Source organism: Hypanus sabinus, chromosome 14, assembly GCF_030144855.1.
Source record: "Hypanus sabinus isolate sHypSab1 chromosome 14, sHypSab1.hap1, whole genome shotgun sequence".
Classification (NCBI taxonomy): Eukaryota; Metazoa; Chordata; class Chondrichthyes; order Myliobatiformes; family Dasyatidae; genus Hypanus; species Hypanus sabinus.
In genome coordinates this window covers 10686647-10711072 of record NC_082719.1, presented here as the reverse complement: position 1 = coordinate 10711072, position 24426 = coordinate 10686647, and the positions used below count along the sequence as shown (strand labels likewise).

The following is a 24426-nucleotide window of genomic DNA, read 5'->3' as shown; positions in this document are numbered from 1 at the left end:
TGATGGGGCAATGAAGTTAAGTGACGTTATCCCCTCAGGTTCAGCAGCCTGCTGGGTGAGGGGTAATAACGTGGTGGTGTGAGTCCTAAGGCTTCTGTACCTTGTCCTGATGGCAGCAATGAGAAGAGAGTGAGTCCCGGGTGATGGGGCTCTGTAGTGATGGATGCAGCTTTTCTGCAACAGTGCTCTGTGTAGATGTGCTCAATGATGGTAAATCTCTTGAGGATAAGTAGAAAAAGAAATCCACAGTCAACAACAAGGTGTAATGATATCTCAGAGCATTAATGTAATCAGTTTGTTCATTTAACTTCTGTGTGAACATGCTTTTGTGAACCTATTCCCATTCTCAAACAGCCAATCCCACTAGTCCGGAAACAACTTGCATTTTCTAACAATGTCAGACAGATGCATGTATATCTTCAGACGCCAAAACAGTTACCACTAAGGTGTAAATCACATTCATAATTTGAAGTGTTTTGTATTACACAATAAAGCTGGGAGAGAGCAAGTGATATGAATCATGGCACAAAAAGTTAACATGTATGCTTTCAGAGCCAGCTCCTGAGAGATCTGATAAATGAAGAACCTTTATTTGAATCTGGGATATGGATAGATTTTATATTCTTACCATTTCACAACAGCCACTAATCATGATACAGTCTGTGTGACTTATGATGGACAATGTTTAGTCCATCAGAAGTCATATAGCTCGACCTCCTACTACTAAAGTGAACATAGGACAAAAGTGTGAAGTCATGAAAATACATTCAAAGGCATATTTCAAACAAGAGTTATGCTAAGTTGATGAAATTATGCAAATTTTGCTTTGTTAAATTATTTCCAATATTCTGTTAACATTGGCAGCATTTGGCACTAACGGAGTATTAGTGATGGTAATCAGTCATATCTAACTTGGTGGAAGTGCTTTGAGAGGCTGGTCATGACATACATCAACTCCAGTCCTCAACTTATTGGAGTTTGTCCACTGCAGAAACAGGTCTACAGCAGACAACATCTTCCTGCCCTATACTCATAGCTCATCATCTGGGCCATAAAGGCACTTACTTTAGGCTGTTGTTTATTGACTACAGCTCCCCCTACAATGCTATAATCCCAAGCAAACTCATTTCCAAACTTCTAGACCTGGGACTCAACACCAGCCTTTACAACTGGCTCCTTGATTTCCTGACTAATAGTCGACAATCAGTAAGGATAGCAGCAACACCTCCACCACGATTATCCTCAACACTGGTGCTCCATATAGCTGCACCCTGAGTCCCCTCAGCTACTCCCAGTGCACTCATGGCTGCATGACCAGGTTCAGCTCTAACTCCATTTACCAGTTTACAGATGATACCACTGTAGTGGGCCACATCTCAAATAATGATTGTTAGAGTACAAGAGGGAGAGTGAGTGCCTAATAGCATTCTGTCATGACCACTATCTCTCTTTCATGTCAGGAAAAAAAAAGAACTGGTCATTGACTTCAGGAAGGGGGGTGGTAGACATGTCCTTCTTTATATCAATGGTGCTGAGAGCACCACATTCCCAGGAGTGAACATCACCAACAGCTTATCCTGATCCATCTATGGCCAAGAAATCATGCCAAAGCCTCTACTCCTCAGGAGGCTAAAGAAATTTGGCATGTTCCATTTGACTCCCACTGACTTTTATCGATGCACTACAGAAAGCATCCTGCCTGGATGATTCATGGGTTGGAATGGCACTCCTCTGCCCTGACTGCAAGAAAGTGCAGGGAGTTGTTCCCCCCATCCCTTCTCACAGATCTCCCTTCCAGCACTTATCCTTGCAAGTGAAACAAATGCTACACCTGCCCTTACACTTCCTCCTTCACCACCGTCCAGGACCTCAGATAGTCCTATTACGTGTCCTGCAACAATGAATATAGAATTGAGTCAGGGTTTTATAAACAAGTTAACATTTATTAAACTCTGCTAAACAAAAATGAAAAGTAAACAAATGGTTAACTTAACCTGAAGTTAACTGCTATACGGCAACTTTGGAACAGTTCTTAAAGTGGTAAATGTGAACACAGTCTTAAACGTGGTAAATATGAAAGTCAATATACAATCAATTAGGAGAGACTTTTCTGAAATAACGAATTCCTCGACAATGTGACGTTACTGCTGATCCCAGCCGAAATATGCCTCATCCAAAGGATTCACGACAAAGGAAATAAAAACGGTTTCAAGGAATTGACCTTTTTCTTGGCGAATGAACACTGCACAAACCTTTCTACTCTTACAGGTAGGGTTTATCTCAGATGCAGGTCACTATTTCCTGAATGAAGATCCAACAAGGGCGATCCTGTAGTAAACTGCCGAACATTGCTCGATCCTTCGGGTTCCCGTACTTCGGTAAAGTCTTCACTCTCCAATACTTAGACTTTAAAGTGACATCAAACAAAACCGGCAACGATTGGCAAAACAGCCGGCACAACGATTGTATCTTACAGTAGAAAGTAAAATTCCACTTTAAAACGAAACTGCGTCATGAGCCAAATACGCAGCATAACGGAGTAACTGATGAATTAAACAACAACTCAACACAAAAACTCCTGCGTCACAGCAGGCTTTCCCATTTTATACCTGTTGAGAACAGGTCATCACGTGACCTCACACTGATGGGAAATTACATAACCCCACCATCACAAGACCATTACATCATGCTCACCAGATATTCAATTATATCATGGTCATAAGACAGTCACAAGATGCCCATAGGGTAGGTAACAGTCCTTCCAGGTGAGGTGACACTTCACCTGTGAGTCGGCTGGTGTGGTATACTGCGTCCGGTGCTCCCGGTGTGGCCTTTTATATATTGGTGAGACCCAACGCAGACTGGGAGACCGTTTTGCTGAACACCTACGCTCGGTCTGCCAGAAAAAGCAGGATCTCCCAATGGCCACACATTTTAAATCCACTTCCCATTCCCATTCTAATATCTCAATCCATGGCCTCCTCTACTGTCAAGATGAAGCCACACTCAGGTTGGAGGAACAACACCTTATATACTGGCTGGGTAGCCTCCAATCTGATGGCATGAACATTGACTTCTCTAACTTCTGTTAATGCCCATCCTTCCCCTTCTTACCCCATCACTTATTTATCCATTTATTTATTTTCCATTTATTTTTCTTTTCTCTCTCTGTCCCTCTCACAATCACTCCTTGCCTGTTCTTCATCTCCCTCTGATGCTGCCCTCCCCTTTCTTTCTCCCTAGGCCTCCCATCCCATGATCCACTCCCTTCTCCAGCTCTGTATCCCTTTTGCCAATCACCTCTCCAGCTCTTAGCTTCACCCCACCCCCTCCTGTCTTCTCCTATCATTTCTCATTTCCCCTCCCCCTCCCACTTTCAAATCTCTTACTCTCTTTCTTTCAGTTAGTTCTGATGAAGGGTCTTGGCCCGAAACATTGACTGTATTTCTCCCTATAGATGCTGCCTGGCCTGCTGCATTCCACCAGCATTTTGTGTGTTGCTGACTTTTTCTAACATTTTCTGAGTTAAATTTAGAATCTCAGCAGTGTTTCTGTTTGCTTTTTATGTTTTAAAATTAAACTGCTTCTTTCTCAGATATTTAAACATCCTACTTAAATATTTTTTTCACTTAAATTTTCATCTACCTGATTGCAATAGCTTTAGCTGCCACTTTTATTCATACCATTGTAAATATTCCCCAAAAATGCTGGAGCAGGAAGCTCACATACTGCAGCTTTGGAAAGAGAAACAGAGTTAACATTTCATTTCAATGATCTTTCATCAGAACTGCCGCAAGTGAGAGATAAGATTATGTTTCCAGATGCCGAGAATGTAGAGGGAGGACAGGGAGTCAAAAAGCAGATGTCTATAGTAGGAATGAGACTAATTGTTACCATACCATAGAAGATGGATGTTGAAGTGGAGATACATCGCTACCAAAATGGGTGTAAGGCACTCCTTCCCTCCGCTAGCCTGCAGATCACCCTTGGACAAGTGGTGGCACCTGCTCAACCCCTGAGCAGGGGCTTCTGAAGCCAGGGGAGCTGTGATCGATGGTCGTATGAGCAGTTGCTGGATGTCACAAGTCCTGGTTATGTGACCACTGATGCCAAATGGACAATCTCTGAAGAGTATTGATCATGGCTGGAGTTACCCAGAGGAAGGCAATGGCAAACCACTTCTATCAAAAAATTTGCCAAGAACAATCATGGTCATGGATAGAGAAAACAAAAAAGAGCACAGCGTGAAGGGGGTATAAAAAAAATAGAAATCACAACCGCCATGCATGATGATACTGCATAATAATGATGGTGACAATAGAAGAATGCTTAGTCTAATGTAATTAAGACAGAAAGTACTGGATGCACTCAGTTGTCAGGCAGGTGCCAGTTGTGGAAAAAGAAACACAATTAATATTTTAGGTCAAATACACACTTAAGATCTCATTTTGTTTTAGCTTAGTCCAAATCTATTGCATCTGATGTGTAAAGCACAAAATGAAGGAAAGAAGGCAGGAGAAGTTAAACAACTAAAAGGAAAGTAAAACTATCTGTGAAAATATAAGCATAGTGTTGGTATGAATAGAAGAAAGTAAATGTTTCCCTTATAAGGGTTGGGTTCCCCATGGTTGTCTGTCCTTGTCCTTCCAGAGGAGCAATTAGATTATAACTCTGTGCAACAATATAAAATTGGCCATAATGGATGCAGTTATTATTCATTATTCCATTCTCCTGATTTATCTTTGTAATATCAAAGTCAAAACTTTCATCATAAAATACTTGAGAATGGGAAGGGAGAGAAAAATGTAAATTAGAGCCCTCAAGGCCTCTGCCCATGAGAGAATGAAATCACTCTGGTCTAAGCTTCCCAAATCAAAATCCTCCAGCAAGAAAATCCAATAGATTATGTTTCATCAAACTTTCTCTGCATATCACATATTCTATATACTGCATATTCTATATTCTCACTGTGAACCCGAGGGGAACCTAAATCAAGAAAGGAGAGGAGGCACAAACGCAGGATATGAATTAAATCCTGAATCATCTGTTGTAATATATCTCCACTCAGCCTAACTCGCCATAAAAATGCACAATTTGCTTGGAGTGGAAGCTACTACACATTTATGGTTGTACTTCACTTTAATTGCTCATGACAGCAGTCTGTCACATTGAGAATAAGAGATGACTTGGTCTCACAATTCTGATGCCAGTACATTTGTGCAGTGTGAGAAAGTGCATGGTGGAATCCATTTGCAAGGACAGGCCACTGTGTATTTGAATGATGTTTGATTCCAGGGAACTGTTGGAGGGCTAAGACAGATGATAAATGCATCATTTCCCCCCTCTAAAACTTGAGACATCAAGGGTTGTAGATAAGAAGCCCAGACAAAACTGTTTTTGTCCAAGCTGTGCAGGTGCACGGCTGTGCAGTAACTGAAGTGCCCCACCCACGTAACCTCTGTTGCAGCACAGATGGAGTTTTATTTTATATAATGCTGATATAAATTTGAAATTATGCAAATATCAGAATTCTAAAATATATGTGAAAAAGCCTGTAATGAATTATTTGCTAATGTAACTCTACTAATTTTCTAAATAATAAATGCATCACAACGTTTACTTTGAAACACTTTACAGCATCAACATATTTACATTGTCCATGTTTCAAGTTACAAAACTGTTACAAATTGCAACAATAAACACAGAATGGAAGACAGTTGCTCACTGTTAATAAACCGCCAGCCCGCTGAGTGTCAAAGCTGTCTAGTCAAAACATTTTACAGTTCCCTTTGCGCCTGTCAGTTGTTTTGACTGCCTGACATCATTACTTGTGCAATGAGTTATGTTTTGTGTTTGTTTGATATGTATATTACAAAAAAATTAAAGTTTTGCACTTTTCACGCTATGTAAAAATTTCCTGCACAGACCAATGGTTGATCCATACAGCTGTAAAAAAAAATGGACGTGAATATTGGTAGTCAGATAGTCAGTCTTTTGTATTTGTATCAGAAATGGAAAATTCCAATGTAAGGTGATCCACCTGTAACTTATTTTATCTCTCTCTACAGATGCTATCTGATTTGTTTAGTATTTCCAACTTAATTATTCTCTCTACTATCCCCTTCATTCAAATACCTCTATTCACATTCCTTCAGATGGACCAGCTACCATTATTGAGCATTCATCATTCTCAGTGAGAGGCACCATTTTTTCCTTTTCTTCTAGTATATCTCGGTTTCCATCATATCAATAGTTTTCTGCCCCTGCACTCCTTCTTTGCAATTTAAAATATGTTTGATTTTTTTTTTACTTTTCCAATTTTGATGAGAGATTGTCAACTTGAATATATGGATTATGTTTCTCTCTGCAGATATTGCCTATTTTTTATTTCAGACACCTGCAATATCAACTTTATGATCATCCTTTTGGCAAACCAAACACACTGCTAGCATAGATCACCTTTTTTATATATTTGCATGGCTATTCATTTTAACTCCCACTGAATTATTTGGGATAACATATTGAACAGACATGTGCCTAAGTTATGATATATATGAAATAAATATTCACCATTTGGCAGAGAAAACCTGAAGTGAAATTGCTGAAAGGGAAATTCATCCATTTGAAAGGTAAGTGCAGCAAGGCACTGACCCAGCTGTGAAATGCACTAATGAAGCACGCATAAGGGAGTAACATATTGAACAGTCTGCTTTATTCAGACCTATCACATTATTGCTTGAGGAGAAACTTGCCACAATACACAACCAAGTAGGGATGGAGGTCAATAAAGAAACGTCATCCATGTTCAAGCATATGCTGAAGAAGAGACCAGTAAAAAGAGCACATGGTTAAAGGGTGACTGGGAATCTGTGTAATTTGGAACATGGACTGCAGATTTTTAAACTGGCCTCAAGTTTCTGAAAGAAGAATGAAGGAGATTGGCTGAGAGCACATTGCCCTAGTCCCATCTTGATCTATCAAAAGGCAAGGATGAAAACTTCAACAGTAGATGCGCTGAGGCAGGGCCAGAGTGAGCCGTGTGGTAGACACGGAAATAATTCTCTTACCGATGGCATAGTTTGTATCAAATATGAGTGCAAAGCTGGAAAGTCTGTTGAATTTCAGACTGTCATCATGAGTTGATGGCTCGAGAACAGTGTTAGGATGGGGATCAGTGGCCATGGCTTCCCCATTATTAACTCAGAGATATTCCTCTCTTCCAGTGATGGAAGGGTTTGACAATTTATAGGGTTAATGTTTAATGTATTTTATAATTGGCTGAAGAAAGATTTTCAAAGAAGTTCACAGCAAACCAGAATATAGATATTTTAAACTACAGAAATCTTAACATCATTAGAGTATTTTTGTGCTTATTGGAATTGGAATTAGAAATAGTGAAATAGAGCGAAAAACTTATCTTGCATATGGCTTATACAGAAAAAAAATCATTAAAGTTCAAAGTATATTTATTATCAAATTAATTATGTTTACTATATATAATCTTGAAATTTGACCCCTTATAAACAGTCACAAAACAAAGAAACTCAGTAGAACCTATAAAAAAGGACTGTCAAACACCCAATATGCAGAGAAAAAATAATAACTGTGTGAACAATAAAAGTAATCAAATAACGTCAGTGGTGGGTAAATTAATGGAAAGTATTCTTAGAGATGGTATATATAATTATCTGGATAGACAGGGTCTGATTAGGAACAGTCAACATGGATTTGTGCGTGGAAGGTCATGTTTGACAAATCTTATTGAATTTTTTGAAGAGGTTACTAGGAAAGTTGATGAGGGTAAAGCAGAGGATGTTGTCTATATGGACTTCAGTAAGGCCTTTGACAAGGTTCCGCATGGAAGGATAGTTAGGAAGGTTCAATCATTAGGTATTAATATTGATGTAGTAAAATGGATTCAACAGTGGCTGGATGGGAGATGCCAGAGAGTAGTGGTGGATAACTGTTTGTCAGGTTGGAGGCCGGTGACTAGTGGTGTGCCTCAGGGATCTGTACTGGGTCCAATGTTGTTTGTCATATACATTAATGATCTGGATGATGGGGTGGTAAATTGGATTAGTAAGTATGCATATGATACCAAGGTAGGTGGCGTTGTGGATAATGAAGTAGGTTTTCAAAATTTGCAGAGAGATTTAGGCCTGTTAGAAGAGTGGGCTGAACAATGGCAGATGGAGTTTAATGCTGGTAGGTGTGAGGTGCTACATTTTGGTTAGAATAATCCAAATAGGACATACATGGTAAATGGTAGGGCATTGAAGAATGCAGTAGAACAGAGTGATCTAGGAATAATGGTGCATAGTTCCCTGAAGGTGGAATCTCATGTGGATAGGATGATAAAGAAAGCTTTTGGTATGTTGGCCTTTATAAATCAGAGCATTGAGTATAGGAGTTGGGATGTAATGTTAAAATTGTACAAGGCATTGGTAAGGCCAAATTTGGAGTATTGTGTACAGTTCTGGTCATTGAATTATAGGAAAGATGTCAACAAAATAGAAAGAGTACAGAGAAGATTTACTAGAATGTTACCTGGGTTTCAGCACCTAAGTTACAGGGAAAGGTTGAATAAGTTAGGTCTTTACTCTTTTGAGCGTAGAAGGTTGAGGGGGGACTTGATAGAGGTATTTAAAATTATGAGGGGGATAGATAGAGTTGACAATGATAGTCTTTTTCCATTGAGAGTAGGGGAGATTCAAATAAGAGGACACGGGTTGAGAGTTAGGGGGCAAAAGTTTAAGGGTAACATGAGGGGGAATTTCTTTACTCAGCGAGTGGTAGCTGTGTGGAACGAGCTTCCAGTAGAAGTGGTAGAGGTAAGTTCGGTATTGTAATTTAAAGCAAAATTGGACAGGTATATGGATAGGAAAGGAATGGAGTGTTATGGGCTGAGTGCGGGTCAGTGGGATTAGGTGAGAGTAAGCATTCGGCATGGACTAGAAGGGCCGAGATGGCCTGTTTCTGTTCTGTAATTGTTATATGGTTAAATGGTTAAATAGCATTCAGAACTGAAGTTCATAAAAGTGAGTCCACACAAAACTGCCTGGGGCCAGCAGCTGATTCAGGAGCCTATTCGTTGTAGGCAACAACCTCAGTCTAGTGCAGAGACGGCTAAAACACTACAGAGCAGTGAGCTGAACTGGCCCCTCCCTTGCCTCCAGCCCCAACACACTAATCTTTTCAATCTGGCCCAGTGCTTTAACTGTCCAGACCTTGGGGCATTCCTTGCTCTTGGACCCAGGCCATGCCATTTCAATATACTGTCAGGCCAAGGGCCTGCCGCCTTGAGTCAGCCCATACCTGACCACTAAAATTCAGCCCAGAACTTCAGTTAATCAAACCTTGGGTCTTTCCTCACTTTTGGGTTTGAGGCAAGCCGTCTCGATTTAGCCTCTACGTGCCACGTCGCTACTGTCTTGGATCCTTCCTCGCCCTCAACTCTGCCTCACCTCCGCTCGCCTCACCTTGGTTCTACTGCATCAACCTATCTCCATCCACTCCAACAATGGCCAAACTCTGCCCTTGTGCCTGAGTCAAGCCATCTCACTTCGGCCTGCACATCTCATGCCACAAACCATACTGTGCCTTTGTGACCTCATGACTTCATTTCATACCACAGAAATGCCAGACTGCTCAAAAGCTCAGTGCTGACAGGGAACCCCTGTGCTAAGGGGTCGTCTGTTGGTGGTCAATCCAGGACTGCTGATTTGTGGTGCAGTGTTGTCGCAATTATGCGGTGATTGTGGCTGTGGTTAGTGGTTGGGTCTTTTGGCTGTTCAGTCAGATCTCTTGCAGCAGCTATTTGTTCCCTGTGGTGCAACAGAGGTTGCCCTCATGTAGCACACACAAATTGCTGGTGGAACACAGCAGGCCAGGCAGCATCTATAAGGAGAAGCTCTGTTGACGTTTTGGGCCGAGTCCTGATGAAAGGTCTTGGCCGGAAATATCGACAGTGCTTCTCCTTATAGATGCTGCCTGAGTGCATTTTGTGTGTGTTGTTTGAATTTCCAGCATCTGCAGATTTCCTCATGTTTGCTCTCATGTAGTGTAGCTTTACCTTGAACAGACTTCCTGCAGGTGTATCTATTGAGTCCAATTTTTAGATGTAGTGTTGAATTTCTTCAGGCTGATTTGTTGTTATCTTTGAAGCATTCCCTTTGTCCACCAGGAATTCACTAATCTTCCTTCAACCGGGAGTACAGGATCTGGGGAGTCATGCGATAGGTATCTACATGATGTGAGCTATCTACCGCAGTTGGTGTTATGTTATTGTCGTGGACTTGCTGCTCCTGTTGGCCTCTTCCAGGATGCTGGTGTTAGTGCATCTATTCTTCCAGCTGATCCTCAAAATGTTTCGTTAGGATCTTTGGTGTTGACATTCCAGGGCTTTCAGGTGCCGACTGTAGGTGGCCCATGATTCAGCTCCATAGAGTAATGTAGAAAGGATAGACCAAAAGTTTAGTTGGGAATTTTATATGTTTGTTTATTTATTGAGAAACAGTGGAGAATAGGCCCATCTGGCCCTTTCACCCATGATGTCCAGCAACCCCCCCTATTTAATCCTAGCCTAATCACAGCACAATTTAAAATGACCAATTAACCTACTGAGCTGGGTCACCTGTACCGTAAAGTGTTGTGCTGATCACTATGCCCACGGTAGGCTGCGGTCTTCAAAGACTTCTTTCCTTAATCTTGCACAGGCAGTACAAGTGATGGCTGATCTTTGAGTCGATGTCTCCTTTTGAGATGAGAAAGCTGCCACGGTAGAGAAAGTAGTCTACGTTTTCAAGTAAAACTATATAGATAAGCATGAATATGATTGCGGGACACAGGAGATTGCAACAGCTGGGATCTAAAGAGAGAAAAACTCGAACTGCTGTAGGAACTCGGTGAGTCAAACAGCGTGGATCCCTTTGTCTTTACAGTCAGTTGATTAGGTGCCACTGAAAAGGTTGAGACAGACCAAACTGTGCAGAAATCTTAGGCACGTATATATAGCTAGCACGCCTAAGACTTTCGCACAACACTGTTTCCACTAAATGTTTACCAATATTAACAAAAATTTAAGTCTCACAGATACTGCTGTTTCAAGGGCAAATAAAGAGAGGATGGTTCCACCATGCACTTCAAACCAAGTCAAAATTAACTCACGCAGGAAATCATATAAAACTACTTACAATACTGTGCAAAAGTCTTAGGTACCCTAGCTCTATATGCAGTGCCCAATAAAAGTTTTCACCCCCCCTTGGAAGTATTCATGTTTTATTGATTAATAACATTGAATCACAGTGGATTTAATTTGGCATTTTTTGCACTGATCAACAGAAAAAACTCTGTGTAGAAGTGAAAACAGATCTCTATGGTGGGGGTACTTTTGCACAGTACTGTATATGAGGCTATTGATTTATATATTAGCTTAGATAAAAGCACAGAAGAGGAACTGTAGGAGTAAAAATATCATTATTAGATTGGCAATCTGGTAGCTGTGGAGTCGCACAGGGATCAGAACAGGGCTTAGCTATTATAAACACTTAGATAAAGAAAGTAAATGAAATGTATCCAGATTTGCTAATGAAATAAAACTTGGGGAAAAAAGGTATGAAGCAGATGCAGATATAGCAGATATCTAGCAGATGCTAGATGATGTAGTGAGAATGTAGCAATAATATAAAAATGTAAGTTTAAATTCTTTTTAAATGGTGAGATGCAAGTAGTATTGAAAGAAATGTATGAGAACAGGTACGTGAAATGCTGTAAGTTAGCATACAGCTTAGGAAAGCAATGAGAACAGGAAATAGAATGTTTGCGGAGCAGACCAGGGGAGGTTGTAGTCTGTCAGAACATACGGTGGTAGGGAATTTATTATTTATTTAGAAATACAGCACGGAGCAGGCCCTTCCAGCCCAACAAGCCCAGCAACTCACCTATTTAACCATAGTCCAATCACAGGACAATTTACAATCACCAGTACTAACCAGTACTTCTTTGGACTAGGGGAGGAGCCCAGAGCACTCTGAGGAAACCCAAGCATTCACAAGGAGGATGTACAAATTTCTTACAGAGGATCCTGCATGTGTGGTCTACCTACGCTGCACTTTCTCTGTGGCCGCTACTCTTTATTCTGCAATGTTTTACCCACCCTATCACAGAGAGGACATACAGGTGGCGCCTGAATTGAACCCTGAACTCCGATGCTGAACTGTAGGAGGGCTGTGCTAACTGCTATGCTGCTGTGGTGCCCAGTTGGAAGTTCCAGTTCTGTAACGGGCTTCTCAAGTGAAAAGAGCTGCACTCGTGGCTCAAACAAGAAAGTGAGGAGGTAATAGGTAGGAGCTACAGGGAGATAGTCACCCCTCGGTTGCAGGAGGCAGGCAGCTGTCGGGAGAGGGAAAGGGAACTGGCAGCCAGTGCAGAATATCCCTGTGGCTGTTCCCCTCGATACTAAGCGTACCACTTTGGATACTGTTGAAGGAGGGAACCATTTATCAGGTCTCTGGCTCAGAAGGGAAAGGGGAGAAGAAAAATGCAGTGGTGATAGACGATTCAATATTTAGATGAGCAGACATGAGATTCTGTGGACGTAAAAGAGACACCCAGATAGTATGCTACCTCCCAGGTGTTAGGGTCAGAGATGCCTTGAATGGGATCCACAGCATTCTGAAGGGTGATGAGCAGCCAGATGTCATAGTACCAGTGACACAGGTAGGAAAAGGGCGGAGGTCCTGAAGACAGAATATAGGGAGCTAGGAAGGAAGCTGAAAAGCAGGACCCTGAGGGCTGTAATCTCTAGATTGCTGCCTTGCTGCACACCAGTGAGGATAAGAACAGGTTGATTTGGCAGATGAACGTCTGGCTGAGGAATTGGTACAGGGACTTTGTTTCAGATTTCTGGACTGATAAGGCATAAGATGGGACAGTTGATATACAGGGAGATGTAGTGTGTATTGAGACTGTGAGGAAGGGAAGGCAGATAATAGGGCAATATTGTGGTCAGTGAGATGGGTTGATGCTGGAGAAGTTGTATTGGGGGACCAAGAAATGGATGATGAACTCACTAAGCATTTTAGACCATAAGACTGTAAGACACAAGAACAGAATTAGGCCATTTGGCCCTTTGAGTCTGTTCCACCATTCCAGAATGGCTGACTTATTATCCTTCTCAACCACATTTCTTGCCTTCTCCTCGTAACCTTTGATGCCCTGACTAACCAAGAATTTATTAACCTCTGCCTTAAATATTCTCAATGATTTGACCTCCACAGCCATCTGTGGTAATGAATTCTTCTGGGTAAAGAATTTCCTCCTAATTTCTGTTCCAGATGGATGTCCCCCTGTTTTAAGGCAGTCAGTCTGTTGCATTAGTCTTCACTATGGAAGATACCAGCAGTATGCCAGAATATAATGGGTGTAGTTCCTGGGAAGCTGAAAGGTCTGAAGGTAGGTAAGTCACCTGGACCAGATGCACTACATACCAAGGTTCTGAAAGAGGTAGCTGAAGAGATTGTGGAGGCATTCTTTAAGAATGGAGAGAGACAAAAGATATGAAATTATAAGCCACTTAGTCTGACTTCAGTGGTTGGGAAGATGTTGAAATTGATTATTAAGGATGACATTTCGGGGTTCTTGGAGGTACATGATAAAATAGGCCAAAGTCAGCATGGTTTCCTCCACGGGAAATCTTGCCTGACAAAACTGTTGGAATTTTTTGAGAAACAGGCAGGGTAGACAAAGGAGCATCTGAGGATGGTGTTTACCTTGATGTTCAGAAGTCCTTTGACAAGCTGTCACACATAAGACTGCTAAACAAGATAACAGCCCATGGTATTACAGGAAAGATCCTAGCATGGATAGAAGGCAGGAAGCAAAGAGTGGGAATAAAGGAGGCCTTTTCTGGTTGGCTGCCAGTGACTAGTAGTGTTCCATGGAAAACTGTGCTGGGACAACTTCATTTTACTTTATATGTCAATGATTTGAATGATAGAATTGATGCCTTTGTGGCCAAGTTTGCAGACAATAACAAGATAGGTGGAGGGGCAGGTAGTGTTAAAGAACCAGGGAGGCTGCAGGAGGTACTTAGACTAATTAGGAGAATGGGAAAAAAAGTAGCAGATATTAGACAGTGTAGGAAAGTGTGTGGTATGGTGTAGGAGCATCAAGTCTTTGAATAGTGATGGCAGAGAGAGGTTTTGGTGATTGCTTCTGAACTGCCATAAATGCGTGCCCCTGTAGAGGTCAGCTTCGGAATCCAGACTAACCTGCCTAACCCAATCACAAATCAAACCCAAGGAGATAATCTTGATGATCTCCAACCCAATCTATCCTTACCATTCAGGATCCTCTGTTAGTTAGTCCAAACACCAACACTCATCCTGCACCAATCATTTTGAAATAAAATAAAAGGTAGTTTTGCGTTTCTTAAAGAACATCCACAAAGCCAGATGGGATATACCCTAGCTTATTGAGAGAGGCAAGGAGTGAGATTGCTGGTCCTTGACAAAGATTTTTGTGTCCTCTCTAGCCACAGGCATAGTTTGAGAGGACAGACAAATAACCAATGTTCCTTTGTTTAAGATGGGAAATAAGGATAACCGATAACACTGGAAACTATTGACTGATGAGGTGAGTCTCTTGTGAATAGTATGTAGGAAAGCTATTGGAGCAGATTCTTAGGAATAGGATTTATGAGCATTTGGACTTTTAGGTGCAAGTCATGTCTTATTTACCTAATTGAGTTTTTCTGAGGTGGTGGTAAATATGAAAGTAAAGTTGTGCTTGTTGTCTACATGGATTTTGTAAGATGTTTGACAAAGTCCCTTATGGTAGGCTCAGCAAGAAGATTAAGATACATGGGATCCATAAAGACTTGGTAGTTGGGGTTCAGAATTGACTTGCCCATAGAAGAAAGTTTGATAGGATTTATTCTGACTGGAGAGCTGTGACCAGTCCTGTACTGAGACCTCTGGTCTTTATCATGAAAATAAATTACTCGTATGAAAATGTGGATGAGTGGTTTAGTAAGTCTGCAGACAATATGGAGATAGTTGGCTTGTAGAGAGTGTAGAAGATTGTCAAAGGGTACTGCGAAATATAGATCAGATGCAGATAGAGTTTAAATTTGCCTAGTGTGGAGCATTGCATTTTGAGCGATCAACTGTAAAGTGACAGTACAGAGTTAAAGACAAGATCTTTAACAGTGTTGATTTACAGAAGGATACTGGGGTTCATGTCCGTAGCTCTCTGAAAGTGACTGTAAAGTTTAATAAGGAGGTAAAGAAAGCATGCTTGTCTTTATTAGTTCAAATGCCAGGAAGTTGTGTTGCATCTTTATAAAACTCTAGAATATTGCATTCATTTCTGGTTGCCTCATTATAGGAAGTAAGTGGAGACTTTTGAGAGGGTGCAGACAAGATTCACCTGGACGTTGCTTGGTTTGGAAGGCACATGCTCTGATGAGAGGCTGGGCACCTGTTTTGTTTTCTCTGGAGTGACAGAGGCTGATAGAATTTTGTAAGTCTACAACACAGATAGCGTACACAGTTGGTATCTTTTCCCCAGGGTTGAAGTACCTAATACCAGAGGGCATCTATGTCAGCTGAAAGGAGTTAGGTTCAGAGTAGATGTGCAGGCACATTTTTTTTTTGCACAGAGAGTGGTGGGTCTCTGGAAAGTGCTGCCAGGGTGTTAGTGGGAGAAAATATAACAGAGACATTTAAAAGGCCCTTACATAGGCACATGAATGTGCAGAGAATGGAAATGCGTGACATTGTGTAGTCAGAAAAGATTAGTTTTATTAGAGATTTAATTAATAGTTTAATTAATCTGGCATGTTGTGGGCCAAAGGGCAATGTATGATTCTATGTTCTATCTTGACTTGATGTTGATAATAGATAATTGTGTTTATTAATGAAGAAGAGTACGTACTTACTTATAAGATCTGAATGATTAGCAAGCACAACCAATCCTGTGAAAAAAAAACACAACCTGTTGGAGCAACTCAGAGGGCCAGGCAGCATCAACCTCAACTCAACACATGAATGATAGGCCAGCATTTACTTTTGGCATAATGGTGGGCAATGAGAGGTGTTGGTCATGACTGGCCCTCAGCACTTCCCTCCTTCTTGGCTTTATCTCCTTTCTCTTCTGAAAATCCATACTCTGCTTCTGTTCCGTGTTTGTCAAAACCATGTTTCCCATGACCATTCTGGACATCCTAGGTTGGAGTGCTCTCAGATTCAGGCAGGCAAAGGGGTTAGGGATTTAGAAGGAATTTGAGGGGGATCTTTTTGAACCTGGAGAGTGGTGAGCATCTGGAAGACACAGCCTCAGAGAGTGGTTGCTGCAGACTCATTGACAGCGTTTCAGAAATGTCTAGATGAGCACTTCAATTGGCTGTGAGTTAAAGGTGAGGGGCCTAGTGGAAGATGGTATCAGTACTGATCGATGCCCACTCATGGTGTGCAGAATGGCCTGTTCCCACCCTGTATGACCTCTGTAACCCTCTGCTGCTCCCCTGCTTCCTCTCCAGCCACCCGTCAGTGAGCAGGCAATTTCCATATCCCAAATATAAAGAGTTTATGTTGATATTGACCCATTTAAAAATATGGAAATGGTCCTTTGCAATTAAAAGGACTTTGATTAATAAAATCTCTTTCATGATCTCAGGAGATCATAAAATCCACTGCAGCCAAGAAGGTACTATTGAGATACAATTATTGTTGAAATTTAGCTAGTCTATGTTGATGTGGTCAGCTGAGAATATACGTACATAGGAATCTTTTATTAACCTACCAATTCCCATGGTAATCTTAACTATACCTCTTTTCACCTACCTCCTGTAAAAACCTTTCCTTATCTCCTTCACCTCTGCCACATCTGTTCCCAGGATGCAGCTTTCCTATCCAGAACATCGGAAATGTCCCCCTTCGAGAAACGGTGTTTCCCTTCCTCCACTACTGATGCTGCCTTTACCGACGTGTCCTCCATTTCCCAAACATCCACACTCACCCCATCTTTCTGCACTTTAACAGCGATAGAGTTCCTCCTCTTGTCCTTACCTACCACCTCATGAGCCTCTGCATCCAACACTTCATCCTCCGCAACTGCTGCCTAACTAAAGGGAACCTTTACAAAGAAGTAAAGACCATCGTACCGCAAGGGAATGCTGAAAAAGAAATGAAATAGATCATTAAAGTACAAAAAAGCAGAGACACACCCTCGTACCTTTTGCATCATGATTTAGCAAGAACAACTAGACAAAAAGCTTTTTAGCCTAGCTTCCCGAAACCAGACGAGCTACTTTGGAGCAGCATACTAGAGCTAACCCACCTCTGTGGCAAAAGAGGGGGAAGACTCCCAAGTGGCGGTGACAAGCCTATCGAGTTTGGTGATAGCTGGTTGTCCAAGAAAAGAACTTAAATCCTGCATTAATTTTTCAATTCGATAACAAAAATCTTTTTTAACAAAACCAGCTGTAAAAATTAATAGTTATTCAAAAAAGGTACAGCTTTTTTGAATTAAGAAACAACTTTCTTAGGAGGGTAATGATTATAATCCCTAAAGGATCACTCCTCAGTGGGCCCAAAAGCAGCCATCGGTAAAGAAAGCGTCACAGCTCAAGCCTAATTACTACACCAATCAATCCTTATATAAAATTTACAACCCCCTTAGACCTATTAGACTATTTTATCTCACCCATATATAAAAGAAATTATGCTAAAATGCGTAATAAGGGACCAACTCCCTCCTATACACCAGTGTATGTCAGAAAGAATTAAATCTCTGATAATTAACCGATGCCAAACTTGAGGCCCTCATGATATAAACCAATACAACAAGAAAAGCCCATCCAAACCATCGTTAACCCTACACAGGAGTGTTCTTAGGAAAGATTAAAAGAAAATAAAGGAACTCGGCAAACACAAACTCCGCCTGTTTACCAAAAACATCGCCTCTTGCTCTCACATGTATAAGAGGTCCCGCCTGCCCTGTGATTTCTTTAACGGCCGCGGTATCTTGACCGTGCGAAGGTAGCGTAATCAATTGTCTTTTAATTGAAGACCCTTATGAAAGGCATAACGAGAGTTTATCTGTCTTTACTTTCTAATCAATGAAATTGACTCTCTCGTGCAGAAGCGAGAATATACACATAAGACGAGAAGACCCTATGGAGCTTTAAACACTTAAGTTACTTTTAAAATATTAAAATTTTCCTCCTTCGGGTATAAACATAAAATAATCTCCTAACTTAACTTGTTTTTGGTTGGGGCGACCGAGGGGAAAAACAAAACCCCCTTATCGAGTGGGTGAGAAATCACTCAAAGTTCAAACTACAGTTCTAACTAATAAAAAATTTAACGAACAATGACTCAGGAAAACAACATCCTGATCAATGAACCAAGTTACCCTAGGGATAACAGCGCAATCCTTTCTTAGAGTCCCCATTGCCGAAAGGGTTTATGACCTCGATGTTGGATCAGGACATCCTAATGGTGTAGCCGCTATTAAGGGTTCGTTTGTTCAACGATTAATAGTCCTACGTGATCTGAGTTCAGACCGGAGTAATCCGGGTCAGTTTCTATCTATGATGGCATTCTTCCCTGTACGAAAGGACCGGAAAAATGAAGCCAATGCCCTAGGTACGCTTCAACCCAACCTGCTGAAACCAACTCAAGCAGGCAAAGGCTGCCACCCTTAAGCCAAAGATAATGGTTTGTTGGGGTGGCAGAGCCTGGTAAATGCAAAAGACCTAAGCTCTTTGATTCAGAGGTTCAATTCCTCTCCCTAACTAATGCTAGATCTTGTACTTCTCTACATTATTAATCCATTAGCCTTCATTATCCCCATCCTCTTAGCTACAGCCTTTCTTACCCTAGTTGAACGAAAAATCCTAGGTTATATACAATTCCGCAAAGGGCCTAACGTAGTAGGTCCATATGGTCTTTTACAGCCTATTGCCGATGGACTTAAATTATTCACCAAAGAACCAGTACGACCATCCTTCTCATCCCAGTTTCTATTCCTAATTACTCCTACTATTGCCCTAACACTAGCACTATTAATATGAATACCCCTACCCCTCCCACATTCAATCTTTAATTTAAACCTGGGCCTACTTTTCATTTTAGCCATCTCAAGCTTAACAGTTTACACCATCTTAGGCTCAGGCTGAGCCTCAAACTCCAAATACGCCCTCATAGGAGCCCTCCGTGCAATTGCACAAACCATTTCCTACGAAGTAACACTTGCCCAGATCCTCCTAGCCTTAATTATCTTCACAGGAGGTTTTACACTCCACACATTTAACTTAAGCCAAGAAGCTATCTGGTTAATCATCCCTGCATGACCCTTGGTCATAATATGATACATCTCAACACTAGCAGAAACCAACCAGGCTCCCTTCGACCTCACAGAAGGAATTAGTTTCAGGGTTCAACATCGAATATGCAGGAGGTTCATTCGCCCTCTTCTTCTTAGCTGAATATTCCAACATCCTGTTAATAAATACCCTCTCTGTCATCCTATTCCTAGGAACATCCTATAATCCTCATACTCCACAACTCACCACCATCAACCTCATACTCAAAGCAACCGCACTAACCCTGTTATTCCCATGAATTCGAGCTTCTTACCCACGATTTCGATATGATCAGCTCATACATCTTGTCTGAAAAAACTTCCTACCTATCACACTAGCCATAATTCTATGACATATTACTTTACCCATTGCCACAGCCAGCCTCCCACCAATAAACACTTAAAAGGAAAAGTGCCTGAATCAAAGGGCCATTTTGATAGAGTGGATAATGAATGTTAAAGCCATTCCTCTTCCCTATGTTAGAAAAACAGGATTCGAACCTGTGCTCAAGAGATCAAAACCCTTGGTACTTCCAACTATACTATTCTCTAAGTAAAGTCAGCTAATTTTAAGCTTTTGGGCCCATACCCCAAACATGTTGGTTAAAATCCTTCCTCTACTAATGAACCCATTAGTTCTCTCCATCACAATCCTCAGCTTAGGATTAGGTACCACAATAACATTTATTGCCTCACACTGACTATTAATCTGAATTGGCCTAGAAATTAATACAATAGCCATTATACCCCTTATAATTTACCAACATCACCCACGAGCAACAGAAGCTACCACAAAATACTTCCTTACACAAGCCACTGCCTCTGCTCTCCTCCTATTTGCAGGAACCATAAATGCTTGACTCACGGGTCAATGAAGCATTACAGAAATTATCCACCCAACCTCTGCCACACTTCTCTCCATTGCTTTAGCATTAAAAATTGGACTAGCACCCCTACACTTCTGATTACCAGAAGTTCTCCAAGGACTTAACTTGCTTACCAGACTCATCCTCTCCACATGACAAAAACTTGCACCATTCGCAATTCTACTACAACTTTATCATCTCCTCAACCCAACATTACTTATAACTATGGGTATTCTATCAATTATCATTGGAGGTTGAGGGGGCCTTAACCAAACACAACTACGAAAAATCCTAGCATACTCATCAATCGCCCACATCGGCTGAATGATTATCATCCTACATTATTCCCCAAATCTCACCCTCCTCAACCTAACCATTTACATCATTATAACTTCATCCTTATTCCTTCTCCTTAACACAAATAACACCACAAAAATCAACTCAATCACTATCTCATCAACCAAATCACCACTACTAACCATTATGGCAATACTAACCCTCCTCTCCCTAGGAGGACTTCCTCCTCTTACAGGCTTCATGCCCAAATGACTCATCCTCCAAGAAATAACTAAACAAAATCTTCTTATTCCAGCCACACTCATAGCCCTAACAGCAGTACTTAGCTTATTCTTCTACCTACGCCTATGTTACTCAATTACTCTCACCCTTTCTCCCAACCCCACCACCTCCTCATCATCATGACGAACAAAAACCTTCCAACCAAATCTACTCCTAACCCTTACAACATCCCTCTCCTTACTTCTCCTTCCACTCACCCCTATAATTCTCTCAATAACCACGTAAGAAATTTAGGTTTAAACAAACCAAAAGCCTTCAAAGCTTTAAACAAGAGTGTAAGTCTCTTAATTTCTGTAAGACTTGCAAGATTTTATCTCACATCTCCTGAATGCAACTCAGATACTTTTATTAAGCTAAAGCCCTACTAGATAAATAGGCCTCGATCCTATAAAATCTTAGTTAACAGCTAAGCGTTCTATCTAGCGAACTTTTATCTAGGCTTCTCCCGCCGTTTAACGGCAGTGAGGCGGGAGAAGCCCCGGGAGAGCCCATTCTCCTTTTTGGGATTTGCAATCCCATGTATTCTTATACTGCAGAGCTGATGTTTGATAAGAAGAGGACTTGAACCTCTCTTCATGGAGCTACAATCCGCCGCTTAAATCTCAGCCATCTTACCTGTGGCAATAATTAACCATTGATTATTCTCTACTAATCACAAAGATATTGGCACCCTTTATTTAGTCTTTGGTGCATGAGTGGGGATAGTGGGTAGTGGTCTCAGCCTATTAATCCGGACAGAACTAAGTCAACCCGGTGCATTGTTGGGAGATGACCAGATCTACAATGTGATTGTTACAGCCCATGCCTTTGTAATGATTTTCTTCATAGTAATTCCAATTATGATTGGTGGGTTTGGTAATTGACTGGTTCCCCTAATAATTGGCGCTCCAGATATAGCCTTTCCACAAATAAATAATATAAGTTTTTGACTCCTCTCTCCCTCCTTCCTTTTACTGTTAGCCTCAGCAGGAGTAGAAGCTGGAGCTGGCACAGGATGAACGGTATACCCCCCACTAGCTGGCAATCTTGCACATGCTGGGGCTTCTGTAGACCTTACTATCTTCTCCCTCCATTTAGCTGGAGTCTCCTCTATTCTAGCATCTATTAACTTTATCACAACAATCATTAATATGAAACCCCCTGCAATCTCCCAATAGCAAACACCTCTCTTTGTTTGATCCATCCTTATTACAACTGTCCTTCTCTTACTATCACTCCCAGTTCTAGCAGCAGGTATTACCATGCTCCTCACAGACCGTAATCTTAATACAACCTTCTTTGACCCAGCAGGTGGAGGAGACCCCATTCTCTATCAGCATCTCTTTTGATTCTTTGGACATCCAGAAGTTTATATCCTTATTCTGCCAGGCTTTGGTATGATTTCTCATGTTGTAGCCTATTACTCAGGAAAAAAAAGAGCCTTTTGGCTACATAGGAATGGTTTGAGCAATAATAGCAATTGGTCTTCTTGGTTTCATTGTTTGAGCCCATCATATATTTACAGTCGGAATGGACGTAGATACACGAGCCTATTTTACATCGGCAACTATAATTATCGCTATCCCGACCGGAGTAAAAGTCTTTAGCTGACTGGCTACCCTTCATGGCGGCTCTATTAAATGAGAGACACCTCTCCTTTGAGCACTAGGTTTCATTTTCCTATTTACTGTTGGAGGTTTAACTGGTATCGTCTTAGCCAACTCATCCCTAGACATCATTCTACATGACACCTACTATGTCATAGCTCATTTCCACTACGTCCTATCTATAGGAGCAGTATTTGCTATTATGGCTGGCTTTGTCCACTGATTCCCACTTATTACAGGCTACACCCTACACTCTGCCTGAACAAAAACACAATTCCTGGTTATATTTGTAGGAGTAAATATGACATTCTTCCCACAGCATTTCCTAGGCCTAGCTGGAATGCCACGTCAATACTTGGACTATCCAGATGCCTACACCTATTGAAACATTATTTCATCAATCAGCTCTCTAATCTCACTAGTAGCCATTATTATCATGATATTTATCCAATGGGAAGCATTTGCATCAAAACGTGAAATCATGTGTATCGAATTACCTCACACAAACATGGAGTGATTACATGGATGTCCACCACCTTATCACACCTACGAAGAGCCAGCATTTGTTCAGGTTCAACGACCTTACTAAATCAATAAACAAGAAAGGAAGGAATTGAACCCCCATTAATTGGTTTCAAGCCAACCACATAACCACTCTGTCACTTTCTTGAGATTCTAGTAAAACAATATTACATTACCTTGTCAGGGTAAAATTGTGGGTTCAAACCCCACAAATCTTAAACATGGCACATCCATCACAATTAGGTTTTCAAGATGCAGCTTCCCCTGTTATGGAAGAACTACTCCACTTTCACGATCATACCCTTATAATCGTGTTTCTTATCAGCTCATTAGTTCTTTACGTTATTGTAGCAACAGTTTCAACTAAATTAACCAACAAATATATTTTAGACTCCCAAGAAATTGAAATCGTCTGAACCATTGTTCCAGCAATTATCCTAATTCTAATCGCCCTACCATCCCTATGCATCCTTTACTTAATAGATGAAATTAATGACCCCCACATTACAATTAAAGCACTCGGACACCAATGATACTGAAGCTACGAATATACAGACTATCAAAACCTAGAATTTGATTCATATATAATTCAAACAGAAGATCTCTCCCCCGGACAATTTCGTCTCCTAGAAACAGACCATCGTACCTTCATATCTTTACTTCTGCTTTCTGCAGGGATGCTCTGAGATTCATTTGCCCGTTCATGCTTCCCCACTAATTTCCTTCCCGCATTTATCTTTACAAGTGGGCCAAGTGCCTCACTTCCTCCCTTGGGCCCCCAAACAGTCCTTCCAGACCTCACCCACAAATCTGCTGGGGTCATCTATTGTGTCTGGAGCTCCTGTTGTGGCCTCCTGTACATTGGTGAGACCCGTCCTAAATCGTGGGGGGGGGGCTGCTTCGTTGAGCATCCCCGCTCCATCTACCAAAAGCGGAACTTGCTGATGGTCAAACATTTTAATTACGATTCTGATTCCCATTCCAACCTGTCAGTCCATGGCCTACTGTTATGCCAAGATGAAACCATCCTCGGGGTGGAAGAGCAATATCTTCTATTCTGTCTGGGTAGCTTCCAACCTGATGGTATGAACATTGATTTCTCCTTCCCTCCCCCTCCCCTATTCGTCTATACCACATTCTGGCCACTTAATTCTTCTCACATCCCCATGGGTCCTGTTCTCCTATGGTCTAATCTCATCTCCTGTCAGAATTCTTCTTCTCCAGCTCTTTACCTTTCCCACCCGCATGGCTTCACCTGTTTTCTTCTTCTAGCTGGTTCTCCTTTTCCTTCGACCGCCTTTTTATTCTGGCATTTTCCTCCTTCTTTCTCAGTCCTGAAGAAGGGTTTCAGCCTGAAATGCAGGCTGTTCGATTCATTTTCATACAGGCTGCCTGACCTGCTGAGCTTGTTCTGCATTTTCTGATCTTTGTGTTGTATAGGATATAAAAGCCTTTGAAGATTTTCTGAGATTTTCATGGTTATTTTTTTGATTTCTTGGTCATAG

At 41.3% G+C, this 24426-nt stretch overlaps 3 pseudogenes; all 3 read left to right on the top strand.

Annotated features, from left to right (window-relative positions):
* Positions 1–18802: 18802 nt before the first annotated feature.
* Positions 18803–19772, top strand: LOC132404371 (NADH-ubiquinone oxidoreductase chain 1-like; annotated as a pseudogene).
* A 192-nt stretch (positions 19773–19964) lies between these two features.
* On the top strand, positions 19965–21038 carry LOC132404370 (NADH-ubiquinone oxidoreductase chain 2-like; annotated as a pseudogene).
* A 377-nt stretch (positions 21039–21415) lies between these two features.
* LOC132405077 (cytochrome c oxidase subunit 1-like) lies at positions 21416–23068 on the top strand (annotated as a pseudogene).
* Positions 23069–24426: the final 1358 nt, after the last annotated feature.